The sequence below is a fragment of the Apodemus sylvaticus genome, chromosome 4, assembly GCF_947179515.1.
Source record: "Apodemus sylvaticus chromosome 4, mApoSyl1.1, whole genome shotgun sequence".
NCBI classification, from domain to species: Eukaryota; Metazoa; Chordata; class Mammalia; order Rodentia; family Muridae; genus Apodemus; species Apodemus sylvaticus.
Window position 1 is genome coordinate 65,951,781 of NC_067475.1, and position 14,393 is coordinate 65,966,173.

The following is a 14,393-nucleotide window of genomic DNA, read 5'->3' on the forward strand; positions in this document are numbered from 1 at the left end:
TAGAAGAAACCTAACAATAAACGTTGTATTCTTACTTTGTGTATATGTATATATCTTTCTAAGGATATTAATAACTTGGTTTTCTTTGATAAACATGCCACTGTTTCCAATTTATCTTTAGGGTATTACTTTCTCTAAGAGCCCCCAGGAAAGCTTTGCTAACTGCTGGATGGACATAGTGTTTTTAGTGCTGCAACAGGGTTGTAAGGAAGAAGGCAGAAGGCAAGGTCTCCATTTGGCAGCTGTGGTGGCTCGAATGAGAATGTCCCCCATAGACTCATCTATTTGAATACCTGATTCCCAGTTGGTGGAACTGTTTGGTAAGGATTAGGGGTGTGTGGCCTTATTGCAGAAGTGTTTCATTAGGAGCGTACTTTGAGGCTTCTCTCACACCACCCCCAGTGTCTCATGGTTGTATTTCAAGATATGAGGTCTCAGTTACTGCTCTGGCATAATGGGCACCTACTGCTGCCATGCTCACAGCCATGATGATAATGGGTACACCCTCTGAAACCATAAGTCCCAAATCAAAGGCTTTCTTTTATAAGTTGCAATGGGAAAGTAACTAAGATGCACCTCAGAGTAATTTTTGTGTAGTCCACCACCAGGCAACAGCTAGAGGAGGCAGTTCTGGAGTCTCATTGCGTCCTGTAGTAACTTGCTTTGGCTATAACCTCATCCATATTCCCCAGTACCTAGTCCATAAAATGTCTAGCATCTGGGGGTAATGAAAGGTAAAGTATGCTACTGTAATATCCTCAGACACAGATCTAGAATTTGACTTTCTCAGGTCTCTTGATCCAGTTACTGCCATGCATCTTTATCTAGCTTTAAAAATAATCCTGCTGGGTTGGAGAGATGGCTCAGCGGTTCAGAGCACTGTCTGCTCTTTCAGAAGCCCTGAGTTCAATTCCTAGCAACAACATGGCAGCTCACAACCATCTATGATGGGTTCTGATGTCCTCTTCTGGTGTGTCTGAAGATAGTGACAGTGTATTCACATATATAAAATAAATATATCTTTTTAGAAAAATGATCTTGTACTGAAGTGGTAATGAACACCTGTAATCCTGGCTCTCCAAAGACAGAGGCAGGAGAGCTACAAGGCCAGTCTGGGTATGGTGGTTGGAATGAGAATGGCTCCTACCAGCTAATACGTTTGAGTGCTCGGTTGCAGTTAGTGGAACTGTTTGGGAAGGATTAGGAGGCGTGGCTTTGTTGGAGGAGGTGTGGCTTTGTTGGAGGAGGTGTGGCTTTGTTGGAGGAGGTGTGGCTTTGTTGGAGGAGGTGTGGCTTTGTTGGAGGAGGTGTGTCACTGGGGGTGGTCTTTGAGATTTCAAAAGCTCACATCAAGCCCAGTCTCTTCTCTTTCTGCCAGATGCCTGCAGATCAAGATATAAAGCTCTCAGCTACTGCTCAAGCACCATGCCTGTTGTTTCCCACCATGATGATCACTCACTAACTCTCTGAAATTGTAAGTCCCCAGTCAAATGCTTTCTTTTTTAAGAGATACCTTGCTTGTGGTGTTTCTTCACAGCAATAGAACAGTAACTAAGACAACACAAACAAACCAATCCAAATGAAACAAAGCCAACATACACATAATAAACAAACAAACAAACTCATTGTGCTGTTTTCCTTTACATGGAGTTTGTCTTTGTAGTCTTTTCCTATAATGCACCGGTACCTATTTACTTATTTGCTTAAATGTGCATGAAAAGATCCTGGAAACATGCTGGAGAAACTAATCACAGTGCTTAAATATGGACAGGACAGAAGGAGGACTGTTTTTTTTTTCTTTTTGGTGTGCGACTTTCTTTCCTTTCCTTCTCTTCTCTTCTCTTCTTGTCTCTTCTCTTCTCTTCTTTTCTTTTCTTTCTTTTTCTTGGTTTTAGTACCTTCAGAGTGCCATGCTTAACCAAACTATTAGGTTTTGGTTGAGGTCTGGGAGGAAGTGGAACATAGCGTCCTTGCTGATTCCACTGCCCTTAACCAGAAGTATCAAGTGCTGGTGTTTTGTAACTGCAACTTCAATATTAGAAACAAGAGGTTTCTCAACTAAAAACCCTCTTAAGCTAATAGAGAGCAATGGGCCAAAATGTATTAAAAGAATTTTTGGCAACGCAAAGAAGAGAAATTGAGTAAGACAAACAAAGCTAGACGACAAAAAAAATAAGTTAGGAAAAATATTGGCTTGAAATAAAATGGAGTGAAATATGGCTTTCTTATAAAGTAACTTAAAACATGTTAAAATCCAATAGAAAATTAGTGATAAAAGTCATAAGCGTAGGTGAGAAATATATGCCATTAAATATCGGAAAATGTTCAGCTTCGAATATAAGTTAAAAAATCAGAACTTCAAATTACAAAAATCTGGTGATATAGCAGACGAGGTGAGGCTATGATGATAAGAGAAGTTTAAAATGCTTTGTTTGCTTTTTCATTTGTTTTTGAGACAGAACTTCATGTAGCTCTGGCTGTCCCAGCACTGGTTATGTAGAGCAGGCTGACTTTGAACTCACAGAGATCTGCCTGACTCTGCCTCCTGAGTGCGGGGAATAAAAGCATGAGCCACTATATACCCAGCCTCTAAAACATTTTTAGTGGGCTCAAACACTGCAGTGCAGTTTGGTACTGTCAAAATTAAGAGGGTATATATACTCTTTGACTAAAACAAGTTCTCTATCAGAAATGTATCCTATGAATTTGCTTGCACTGGACACTAGGGCCTGCTTCCAAGGAGACCCTTGAAGCATTTTCTTGTAGTCCCTAAAGAGTAAGCAACTTAACCATTCATAGTAAGTCGATTTGTTCAATAAATTATACTACATTCATTGAAAGAAATGAATCGCCATTGAAAAGAACAAAGCAACTTTATACTTGTGTAATTATTTCTAGTGTGTATTGTTAAGTTTAAAAGAAAAGCACGGACTGATCCAAATGCTTACATCATATCTGAAAACGTCACAGGGCACCCGTTGGATTGCACAATTAATACATGCTAATTTTAGAAGACAACTTATGGAAAACTGTGTATGGAATGATGCTTTGTGCATGCATGGTGACTTGTATTGCTTTTCTTAGCAATATAGACATGTATGATCAATAAATGCAATATGTAACATAAATGGACCCAAGGACAGACATCACATTATCATCTTAATACTCCAAAAGGCTTTTGACAAAATCCAATGTCCTTTTATGATAAAAGTCCTGAAGATGCTAGGGGCATAGGAGCCTATTTCAACAACACATGACAACACTCTAGCCATGTATAATTAATAGGTAAATGTATAGCCAATATCATGGTAGAAAAACTCAAAGAGTATTTTACTAAAATCAGGAATAAAACAAGATATGCTTTCTCTACTCTTTTGTTTTTGTTTTTGTTTTTGTTTTGTTGTTGTTTTTTGGTTTTTTGAGACAGTGTTTCTCTGTGTGTGTAGGCCTGGCTGTCCTGGAACTCACTCTGTAGACTAGGCTGGCTTCAAACTCAGAAATCTGCCTGCCTCTGCCTATAAAGTGCTGGGATTAAAGGCATGTGCCACCACTGCCCGGCAAGATTTACTTTTTTAAAGTTTTGAAACTGTCTGTGTCTGTGTCTGTGTCTGTGTCTGTGTCTGTGTGTGATCTGCACATAAATACAGTTGCCCCAGGAAGATTAAAGAAGGTGTTGTGTTCCTTTGGAGTTACAGGCAGGTGTGAGTTACCATGTGGTGCTGAGAACAAAAACTTTCTTTGAGAGAACAACAGATGCTTTTAGCAGCTGAGCCATCTCCCCAGTCCCTGAATTTTTCAACTCTTACTCAATATAGTGCTTAAAGTCTTGGCTAGAGCACTAAGACAAGAAGAGAAAACAGAAGAGAAACAAATAAAAAAGGAAGCAGTCAAAAGACCCCTTTAGTAGATACAATTCTAAACATCAGAGACCGCCTAAAGACTCTCCCCTCCCCACCCCAAAAACCAAACAAATCAAAACCAAAAACAATGAACATGTTTATCTAAGTAGCAGAATAAAAAAATTAACATACAAAAATCAGCAGCTCCACCTGGTTCGTGGCAGACATTTTAAATCCCATAATTGGGAAGCAGGGGATCTCTGTGAGTTCAAGGTCAGCCAAGAAATTCTTAGAGAGAGCCTGTCTTAGGAAAGCAAGCAAGCAAGTGAACGAGGAAGAAAGGAAGGAAAGAAGGAAATACAGGCTTCCTATATATCAATGTCTTAGACAGGGTTTCTATTCCTGAACAAACATCATGACAAGGTGGGGAGGAAAGGGTTTATTCTGCTTACACTTCTGCATTGCTGTTCATCACTAAAGGAAGTCAGGACTGGAACTCAAGCAGGTCAGGAAGCAGGATCTGATGCAGAGGCCATGGAGGGATGTTTCTTACTGGCTTGCTTCCCCTGCCTTGCTCAGCCTGCTCTCTTATAGAACCCAAGAATACCAGCCCAGGGATGGCACCACCCACAAGGGGCCCTCCCCACTTGATCACTAATTGAGAAAATACCCCACAGCTGGATCTCATGGAGGCACTTCCCCAACTGAAGCTCCTTTCTCTGTGATAACTCCAGCCTGTGTCAAGTTGACACACAAAACTAGCCAGTACAATCAATGACAGACATTTTGAGAGAGAGAGAGAGAGAGAGAGAGAGAGAGAGAGAGAGAGAGAGAGAGAGAGAGAGAGAGAGAGAGAAAGGAAAGAAAGAAAGAAAGAAAGAAAGAAAGAAAGAAAGAAAGAAAGAAAGAAAGAAAGAAAGAAAGAAAGAAAGAAAGAAAGAAAGGACTGGAGAGATGGCTCAGAGGTTAAGAGCACTGACTGCTCTTCCTGAGGTCCTGAGTTCAATTCCCATCAACCACATGGTGGCTCACAGCCATCTGTAATGATATCGGATGCTCTCTTCTAGTCTGAAGATAGCTACAGTGTACTTACATATAATAAATAAATAAATTTAAAAAAGAAAGAAAGAAAGAAAGAAAGAAAGAAAGAAAGAAAGAAAGAAAGAAAGCTAGCTCAGGGAAACAACCCCACTCAAAATTGTCTAAAACAAACAAACAGAAACAAAACAGTTACTTGGCATAAACTTAACCAATATGGCTCTGGGAAACCTGGGTATCCACATGTAGAAGAGTCAAACTAGATCCCCATAGCCCTGTACAACAATCAAGTCCAAATGAATAAAATGCCCTAAAATAAGATCCAAAATTCTGAAAACCTTAGAGGAAAAAGGTGCAAAAATATTCCAGAATATGGAATAAATAGGCAGAAATTTTCTGACTGGACCTCTAGTGGCTCAGGAAATAATTCCAGTAATTGTTAAAAGGAAACTTCTGACTTAAAATGTCCACATAACCAAGGAAAGGATTAATCAGGTCAAGAGTCAGTCTGCAGAATGGGGCGGGGGTGGGGTGGGGGGGAACTTTCTAGGTATATGCCTGACAATGGGTTAATTTCTAGAAAACACAGAGAAATAAGAAATCATAAAATTCTGTCAACAAATGGGCTAATACAAGGGACAGACAGCTCTCAAAGGATCAAATACAGCTGGCCAGTAAACATTTGTAAAGCCGCAGCATCACTAGCCATCAGAGGACTGCGCGACATTAGTCTATCTCATCCCAGTCCCAATGACAGTCAGTAAAACAAGGTAACAACAGAGGTCGTGGGGATATGGACAAAGGGGACGTCTTGTATATCGCTGGTGGGAATGTGAACTGGTCCAACTAGCAATGGAAGTTTGTCAGGAAACTAAAAACAGGTCTAGATTATGTACTAGCTGTAGCACTCATGGATATATACCCAGAAGACGCCAGTGTCTTTACACATTCTATAGAAATGTTTGCACAGTGCTAGTCACAATAGCTAAGTTTCAGAGTCAGCCTTGGTTCCAAAAACAGAGGAAGAAATAAAGATAAAGAAATTTGATAAACATATACAGAGAATATTTTTTTTTGGCCATGAAGGACAAAGTTATGCCTCTTGCCAGAAAATGAATGTGATTGGAAATAATCACATTAAGTGAATTGAATCAGCCTCGAAAAACCAAGTATGTTTTCTCTCATACATGGTTCCCAGATTTTATGTAGCTCTGTAACGTCGCATATGTAAATATGACATGGAAATAGAAATTGAAAGGGAGAGAAAGGGGAGAAGGGGGTCTGTGGAGAATATGTTTAAATTATACTAAATACGCACTTGAAAGTATCCTTATATAATCTATAGCAGGTACAATGAATATACACATAAATACAGTCTGTGTGAAGGACGTAAGCACTAGTCATGGTGTATGCATTCTAAATAAAGGATCTAGGAGGATGAGGGGTCAAGAAAGGGAATGGAATGCATATCTTTTCCTTATCTATTTTCTACTGTTAAAAAAGTACACGTTTGAGCCTGGTATGGTGGTATATGCCTTTAGCCTCAGTATTCTGAAGGCAGAGACAAGCAGATCTCTATGAGTTCCAGGACAGCCAGGGCTACAGAGTGCATTCCAGGACAGCCAGGGCAATTACCCTGAGAAACACTGTCTGGGAGTATGTGTGAGGGAGGGGAATAAGTCCATGCTCTTTTAAAAAAAATAATTAGTATGTCAGTCGGGAAGAGAGGGACTGCTGAGAGAAACCAAAATGACTCTGGGTAATTGAAGCCAAGAGAGGTTTGATTAGAGGATATGAGAAGTGCAGAAGGATGGCAGGCTTAGGGTTAAAAGCCATACAGGTACAAGAGCCCCGAAGATACCAAGGCCTGCAAGGTGGGGCCAGCACTTCTGGGTGTGGGCAGTGCTGGCTGCTGGGCTCTGATGCTTGAGCCACTACCAGTGTAGCCCTGGGTCCCAGTTCCTGAGCCAGAATCCAAGGCCGATCCTTACACCTGTTCATAGCTGCAAGGGAGGCTAGGAAACGCGGATCTGAGTTTTCAGCTTCTGAAGTGGAAAGTTGCGAGTTTAAATAAAGAGTGGAAGGAGAGGGGAAGAGAGCAGAGGGGAAGGAGGAGGAGACGGAGGCGTTACATCAACTTTCACTTTCTTTGGGGCGAGTATGAAAATACTGCCTTGCCTCCATACGACATGTCTGCTTTTGTATGTAGGTCCTTTGCACGGAGTGTTAGTCAGAACCATTGGACTTTACAGTAGAAAGGTCCCCACAGACCATTTAGTTCAAAAGCCAAACTCATTAAGTGCTGGGGAAACCCGTTACCCAGGGTAATTCAGTGAAACTTTCAGATGATGTGAGCAGGTGTCCCCGTCGAGCCTGATCTGTACGGAGTCTCTGGGCCGTGGCCGCCTTCAGCAGAGGCTCCAGTACAGAGCTCAGAGGTTTTTTTCTGGTAGAGCTGCCTCCTGAAGACTCTGGAGTCTCTTCTTGCAGATATTCTGACATGTTTGTACAACATTTTAATGCATAGTTTAAAAACACGTATCTTTAGTTCCTAGAATAATTTATTAAAAGCAAACAAACAACACGATAGAATTTAGAGAGGCTGGAGAGAGGACACCATAATTAAAAGCATGTGTTGCTCTTGTAAAAGCCCAGGTTTGATTTCCAACACCCACATGGAAGCTCACAACCTTCTGGCCACCTCAGGCACCACGTATGCAAGTAGTGCATAGTCATACATACAGGCAAAATGCTCGTATACATAAAATACATACATCTAAAGGGTTTCTTTAAAATATAATGGGTTCTTTTCAGGTCTTTTCTATGCATACATGTGTGTGTATACACATTTTTGTTTGCAGATGTATGTACAATATCTGTATACTATTTTATTACTTAGTTGTCCTTGACATATATTATGGACCTAACAGACATTGAAGTGGCTTCGTGCCCCCTCTAACTGCTGGATGGTCCAGAGGCATCGCATGGACAGCCAGCGTCTAAGGAGAGACAGTCATGAACCATGGATGATATATGTTCTTTTTAGCTCCTCCAACCTCGTTATAAACCCAAAAGGTCAATGCTTTCATCAGCTGCTTCACTAATACTCAGGGCTGCTTTAGAACATGTAGAATCTGCCACAACCACCTAGTTCCACTTACTGTGCAGGAGGGGAACTGTTTTCCTGGGGTGAAAGGTGGGGATCATTGGGGACTTGCCCAAGATCACCCGACCAGGACAGTAACAGAGCTGAGCATTCTTTCTCTCCAAACCTGACTCATTGCTGTTGCTTTCCGCAGCTCTGAGGAGGAGCTGGAGGGTATGCCCTTTGAAGGTACCACCTCAGCTCACAGCAGCCCCGATGCCTCAGGCCGCACAGCTTTTTGCCCAGCATGTCATATCCTGGAGTCCTTCGATGCTTTCCTTTTGCTGTGCCTCTGCCTAGTGCACACCTGCTCACCTACATCAACTACTGCTTACGTGTCTCCATCTTCCTCTCCATGGCAGCGTCCACTTCATACTTTGCCAACAGCTTTATCATCTGGTCAGGTTTTAGCACAATGCTGAAGAACACATAGCTTTATGCCAGGCGGATGGCACAAAGGAGGAAAACCAGTCAATTGGGTTCTCACAAGGTTAAACCCCTTTCACCAGGGGCCCGATTATTTAATGCTACCAAAGGATTCGGGGCTGGGGTGGGGGATACAGTTAGAACAAGACATGTCCTGCCTGTGGGAGCTTTCTTTCCAAGAGTTAGTTCCAAACCCTGTTAACAAACAAAACCCAAAGACTGAGTGCTTGTCCCAGCCACCTCACACTTACTAACGATGTCTATAGACCCCCTGCCGTGCTATTTTAGTGTTGATAAAGCTGAATCTCTACTTTACATTTTTAAAGTAAATTGGAGCAAGCCTTCACACCTTCCCTCCCAGTGCCTCAGCTCATCATTTGGGGTGACCTACTTTGGAGCTCACTGTCCCTTGGGGAATCAGATGATACCCCAAAAGTGCAGGTCCAGAGAGTGAAGAAGGCTCTACTATCAAGGGAAGCAATGCTTTCCTGAGCACCAAGGAAGTAGGAAATAGTCGCCCCACCCCTGGGACCAGGCAGCATCCTTTGGTCTGTGGCAGCCTTAATGCCCTTGACTGGTATCTGATTAGCCTTTGTTACTGGTTTACAGAAAGAAAGAAAGAAAGAAAGAAAGAAAGAAAGAAAGAAAGAAAGAAAGAAAGAAAGAAAGAAAGAAAGAAAGAAAGAAAGAAAGAAAGAAAGAAAGAAAGAAAGAAAGAGAGAAAGAAAGAGAGAAAGAAAGAAAGAAATCAAGCTGCATATGAAAAGCGACCTCACCCCTGAGGCATCCATTTCCTGCCCTCTGCGTGTGTGTGTGTGTGTGTGTGTGTGTGTGTGTGTGTGTGTGTGTGCTTAACAAAGGACACACTCTTATCTGACAGTGGCCCAGAGCCACCCACCCTGTGTGTCCACATGCAGTGACAAGGCAGCCAATGCCCTTGACATGGAATTAGGAGCCTGAAGAGTTCTAATTCTCCCTAGTCCTCACATGACCATCATCTTTAAACTTCTGAGCCTAATTTTCTCATCTGGGAGAGGACAATAATTGTCCCAGGACTATTAATAATTTCTAATGTTTCTGGGCTAACTGTATCATATAGACTCTCTCACAAGATGATATTTGCTAATAAAAATATAAAATTTATTTCAATATTTAGTTTCATTTTTATCGAGACTATTTGACAAATACTGTAACTTCAAATTCAATTACCAGAAGTGTAGAACATGTTACTAAGTCATCAAATAATGCGGTGAATAGAGCTACTGCATTTAGAAAAGCTTTGGCCCACACCTTTAATCCAGCACTGGGGAGGCAGAGGCAGGCAGATCTCTGAGTTCAAGACCAGCCTGGTCTATAGATCAAGTTCCAGGACAGCCAGGACTACACAGAGAAACCCAGCATTGGAAGCCTCCAACCCCACTCCACCCCACCCCACCCCCAAAGTCTAAGAAAGCCGCATTTAAGGGTGTGATATTTGGTTTGCCATTGAAAGACCCTCAGCTCTGTCCTTCTGCTATTTTATCCAGCTTCTACAATCAGGACTATAAAATGTTTTCTAAATTTAGACCTTTATCATTTATGAAGCATGACTTCATACATTTGAATTTTTAATTTTCACTTTGAATCTGTATGAACAAAAAGTAACAGGACACTACTTCCGTTATTAGTTACAAAGAGAATAAAACCCAAATCAGGATCGATGTCATCATCGAGTTATCTGGCGGCAGTTAACTGTTTCGCTGCTCTAGTGAGTCTAAGAAAAAACCCATGATATCAGCGGTATATCATGTTCCTCTTCTTAGTAACTCGTGTGCTTGAAGTACAGAAATTCTCCTATCCAGTGGGAGGTGTTTGACACAGCAAGACAGTGAGAGGCCTTTGCAAGACTGGTTTGTAGCAGTTGCCACAAAAATACAGTTTTCCTCTGAGAAATCAGCAATGCTTCCATCCTAAGAAATAATGATTTTAAAAATCATGATTAGTAATCTGTATCTCTTTTAAGACAAAGTAAGCTTTTCACCTCAGGAGGTAATTCTTTTACAATCCTCATATCCTCTGTCCAGAACTGTACTTCTGTACTTCTGCTCAAACCACTGTTTGAATAGGATTCATAATCTAAAGCCATTTTTCCCATATGATATTTTCTATGTGTGTACATAAGCTCCCAGATAGCAAATGGCTGTCAGGTTAGAGAATTTTTATTACAGGTTGAGCGTGCAAAATGCTTGGGACCAGTAATGTTTTAATTTTGTTTTCAGATTTCAGAATATTTCAAGATACCCTAAGGATGTATCCAAGTCTAAACACAGAGTTCATTTATATTTCTCATAGGTAATTTACGTAACCTCTTCCTGTCGGAAGGCTGGTGTGGATCGCAGTAGTCTCGGCCTCAGGTTGAACACAAGCGTGGGATTTTGCAGCAGAATCTCTCTGTTTGGTGTGCTTCACCCATGTGATAGATGCTCACTTATATTACCTGTCAGTAGAAACCAACAAACTTCTTTTTCCAAGTCCAGAAGTTACTACAGTGTTGTAGGTCAGCATAAGATTCTTATATGCGGTGTACAGTGAGATTTAATTTGCTAAAATGCAGTATCCTGAAATCCAAAGCACAGGATTTTCCAGCTGATTTTTCCCTACTTACACACTAGGGGCACCTTCCTCACTATCATGATCTTATAATGAAGATACTGCACTGGCTGGTTTTAGGACAACTTGACACAGCTAGAGTCATCAGAGAGGAGGAAGCTCAGATGAAAAACTTGTTTCCCGCATAGGCAAGCCTGTAAGGCATTTTCTTAATTAGTGCTCCTTGGGGGAGAGCCCAGCCCAGCCCACTGTGGGTGGGGCCGTCCCGGGGCTAGGGGTTCTGGGCTTAGCAAGTCAAAAGAAGCAAACTGGTAACCAGCACTCCCCCCTCCCCCAGGGCCTCTGCATCAGCTCCTGCGACCAGGTTCCTGCCCTGCTTGATTCCCTGTCCTGACTTCCTTCAGTGATGAACAGTGATGAGGAAGAGTAAGATGAATTAACCCTTTCCTCCCCAAGTAGCTTTAGTCAGTGTGTCATCACGGCCATAGTAACCCTAACTAAAACAGATACTATGATTTCATTCATTTTGCAGAAAACTAAGTCTTAGAGTAGATCATCTGTGTGTGTTAATCTACACTGCTAGTGTAGTGCCAGGATTCCAGGGTTTTCTGGACTCTAACACCCACCCATTTCTCCTTCACTCAGCAGCTGACCCCGGAGTGCTCGAAAGAAGCTTAGAGTCACCGAACACATCTAGTGAACAAGGCGCGCAATGGGGAGGAAGCCTTAGACTTTTTTGCTAGAGTCTAAATTCAAAGTTTGTTTTCTAGGCAGGTTTCAAGATCAGCAGAGTAAGATTTGCTTAGAATCAAGAGGAGGACAGAGGGGGCTGGAGATGTGGCTCAGAGGTTAAGAGCACTGGCTGCTCTTGCAGAGGACCGTGGTTCAGTTCCCAGCATCCAAATCACCTGTGATTTCAGTGTCAGGGAATAAGATATTGTCTTCTGGCCTCCCTGGATATAATGCTCACATGTGGTACGTAGACATATATACAGGCAAAACACACATAAAAGGAATACTAAAAGAAATAAAACTTTCAAAAGAGATAAAGTGTCAGGGCAAGGGAGTGCACACCTTTAATCTCAATATCTGGGAAGCAGAGGCAGGCAGGTTTCTGTGAGTTCCAGGACAGACTGGCCTACAGAGCGAGTTCCAGGAGAGACTGTCTCAACAAAAAAGAAAAACTGGACAGCGGACCTCAAGATGAAGAATTCCCTCATTTCATAGTTCTTTGGAACGGTGTACGGTGACCTCAGAGCTGAATGAAACAGCAAGAAAAAGACCAGTTCAGGCCTCAGCCTTCCTCTGGATCCACCTCACTAAGCAGCGTTTGCTTATCTCTTGGGTTCTGTGTTCAGTGATCTTGATAAATGAGCTAGTCTTCGTGCCTGCAGCTTAAATCTCAACTGCTCTGCACTCAGGGGAGAGGGCAGGGAGGGCATGCTCACAAGCTGCAGTCCGCGGCTCAGCTAAGCTTGCTCAGACAAGGCCTCATGGGGGCATCAGAGGCAGTGGGTGGGGACTTCAGTCTGAGCCCCAGGGGACTGGGCTGGGAATTGTAAAGAAACGCCGCTGAGAAGGATTTTGTTGTGGTTGTTCCCTTTGTTTACTTTGGGCGATGCTGTCATTTTTTTTTAACTGACCCTTCCCAGATGAGATCCTCAGTTTTCAGCTGAGTAAAGTCAGGGGCCTTGCCAACCGGGCATTTGAAAGCCTTGCGCTCAGTGGCTGGAGGGAGGCCTGGGCGGCTGACTCCCCTCCCCCACTCCGAGCAGCACAGCCAGGGCTGCGAAGCTGCTGACTGCAGCTAAGGGCTATCAAGCCGGCATCTTATCCTCCGCCTCGGTGAGGCACTGTGAAAGCCGGCAGGGAAGAAGTTAGCCGTATCCCTCCCCACCGCTGCCCCCCCACCCCCCCACCCCACCCCCCACCCCACCCCCCACGCGCACGCGCTCTGGCTCCCAGCCGCATAGGTGCGGGTGCCTGGGCCTTGCTGGGCTGTAGAGAACGCAGGCATCCACTTCTTAGCATAAAACAAAACACTTTCCTTCAGGGCTATAGACTCACATAGTAAATCCGAACTCCACGGTGTGTAACATGTGCTTTTCTTTCGAGACTTAAATTGAACACCATCTGTGCAGCTATGTAGAAATCAGGAAGAAAGGAAAGTACATTTACTGCATGCTTTAAAAAAAAAAAATCTCTAGTTTCTTTTGGCCCTCAAATACCAAAGAATGGAGTCTTTCATGTCTAAGATTAGAAGCATCTGGCCTGTGTGTCTGGGGAAGGCTAGGGTGCAGCTTGCCCAGGCTAAGGTGGGTTGTTGTGCCTTTTTGAATTATGGCATCGTGAGTCTTAATGGACTAAAAGTCACTTAATACAACCTCTTCATTTTAATACCAGGGAAACAGGCCAGAGGTGAGAGCTCATCACTACCAGCGAGCTCATGTCAAAGGTGAGCCAGCCCCAGGCCGCTGCAGTCTCAGCCCCACTCTAAGCACTCTGCTTAGGGAGACTTTAACTCGACGACACAGGTTAACAAACTGTGAGACGCTCGAGCCCTGTATTTGAGGCCCTCACTGATCTCCAGTTCCGAAGCTTCTCCCGATGGTTAGTCAGAAGAAGCCTGATGCCCACACCAGGCCTCCTGTGTGCCAGGCAGCTGCGTGTGTTCCTCATCGCATCGTTAAAACAGTTCTGGGAAGGAGGCCTTGTTGTGGCTCCTTCGTAGATGATGGAGTTGAGAGGAACAGTTGCCCAAGTGGGCCCAACTCGAACGACGCAGCATCAGGACCAGAATCCATGTTTCTCCTACTCTATAGCTCCTGTGCACACGACACTGAACAGCTAACCCTTTCCAACTTTCAAAAGCAAGGCCTCATTTTCCTAGTTTTTAATTCTACAGTTACACTCATTTAATATATATTAGAAAGTTCGTTTTGCCAGGCACAGCTGAGATACCGATGATATAGCCCTGGACGGTGAACACAAACACTTTTGTCCAGAACACAGTCCCCTAGGGGAGCAGACAGTCCCCTTAAAATAAGTCCCGTGAGGTAAGACATGCCACTAAATCGTGGAGCAGGAGGAAGAGGGGAGCTGGGGCTGGGGAAAGAGAGATTTTGCTAAAGGAAGTTTTCTGTGTGGATGGCATTAGAACAAAGCTCAAGGAGCCTGAGAGAGGAGGCCAGTGGACATGGGGGGGCGGGGCTGCAGTGAGCAGAGGATTGTTAAAGTCAGGGAGGCCGGGTGGGTAGGGCCTGCTCTGAGGCAAAGCTGCCTGAATGAGGGGGACCAGGGAAGCTCTGGAGCACAAGACATTCCAAGTTTCCAGAGGATTACGAAGTGTGCTGAGC

The 14,393-nt window shown here is 43.4% G+C and overlaps 1 long non-coding RNA gene across 2 annotated transcripts in view; it reads left to right on the top strand.

Annotated features, from left to right (window-relative positions):
* LOC127682916 (uncharacterized) overlaps positions 1–14,393 on the top strand; it is a 44,075-nt gene that overhangs the window by 6,821 nt on the left and 22,861 nt on the right. For both annotated transcript variants that reach the window (XR_007977454.1, XR_007977455.1), the window contains exon 2: positions 1,379–1,474. This is a non-coding gene — a long non-coding RNA (uncharacterized LOC127682916). The remainder of the gene's footprint in view (positions 1–1,378; positions 1,475–14,393) is intronic.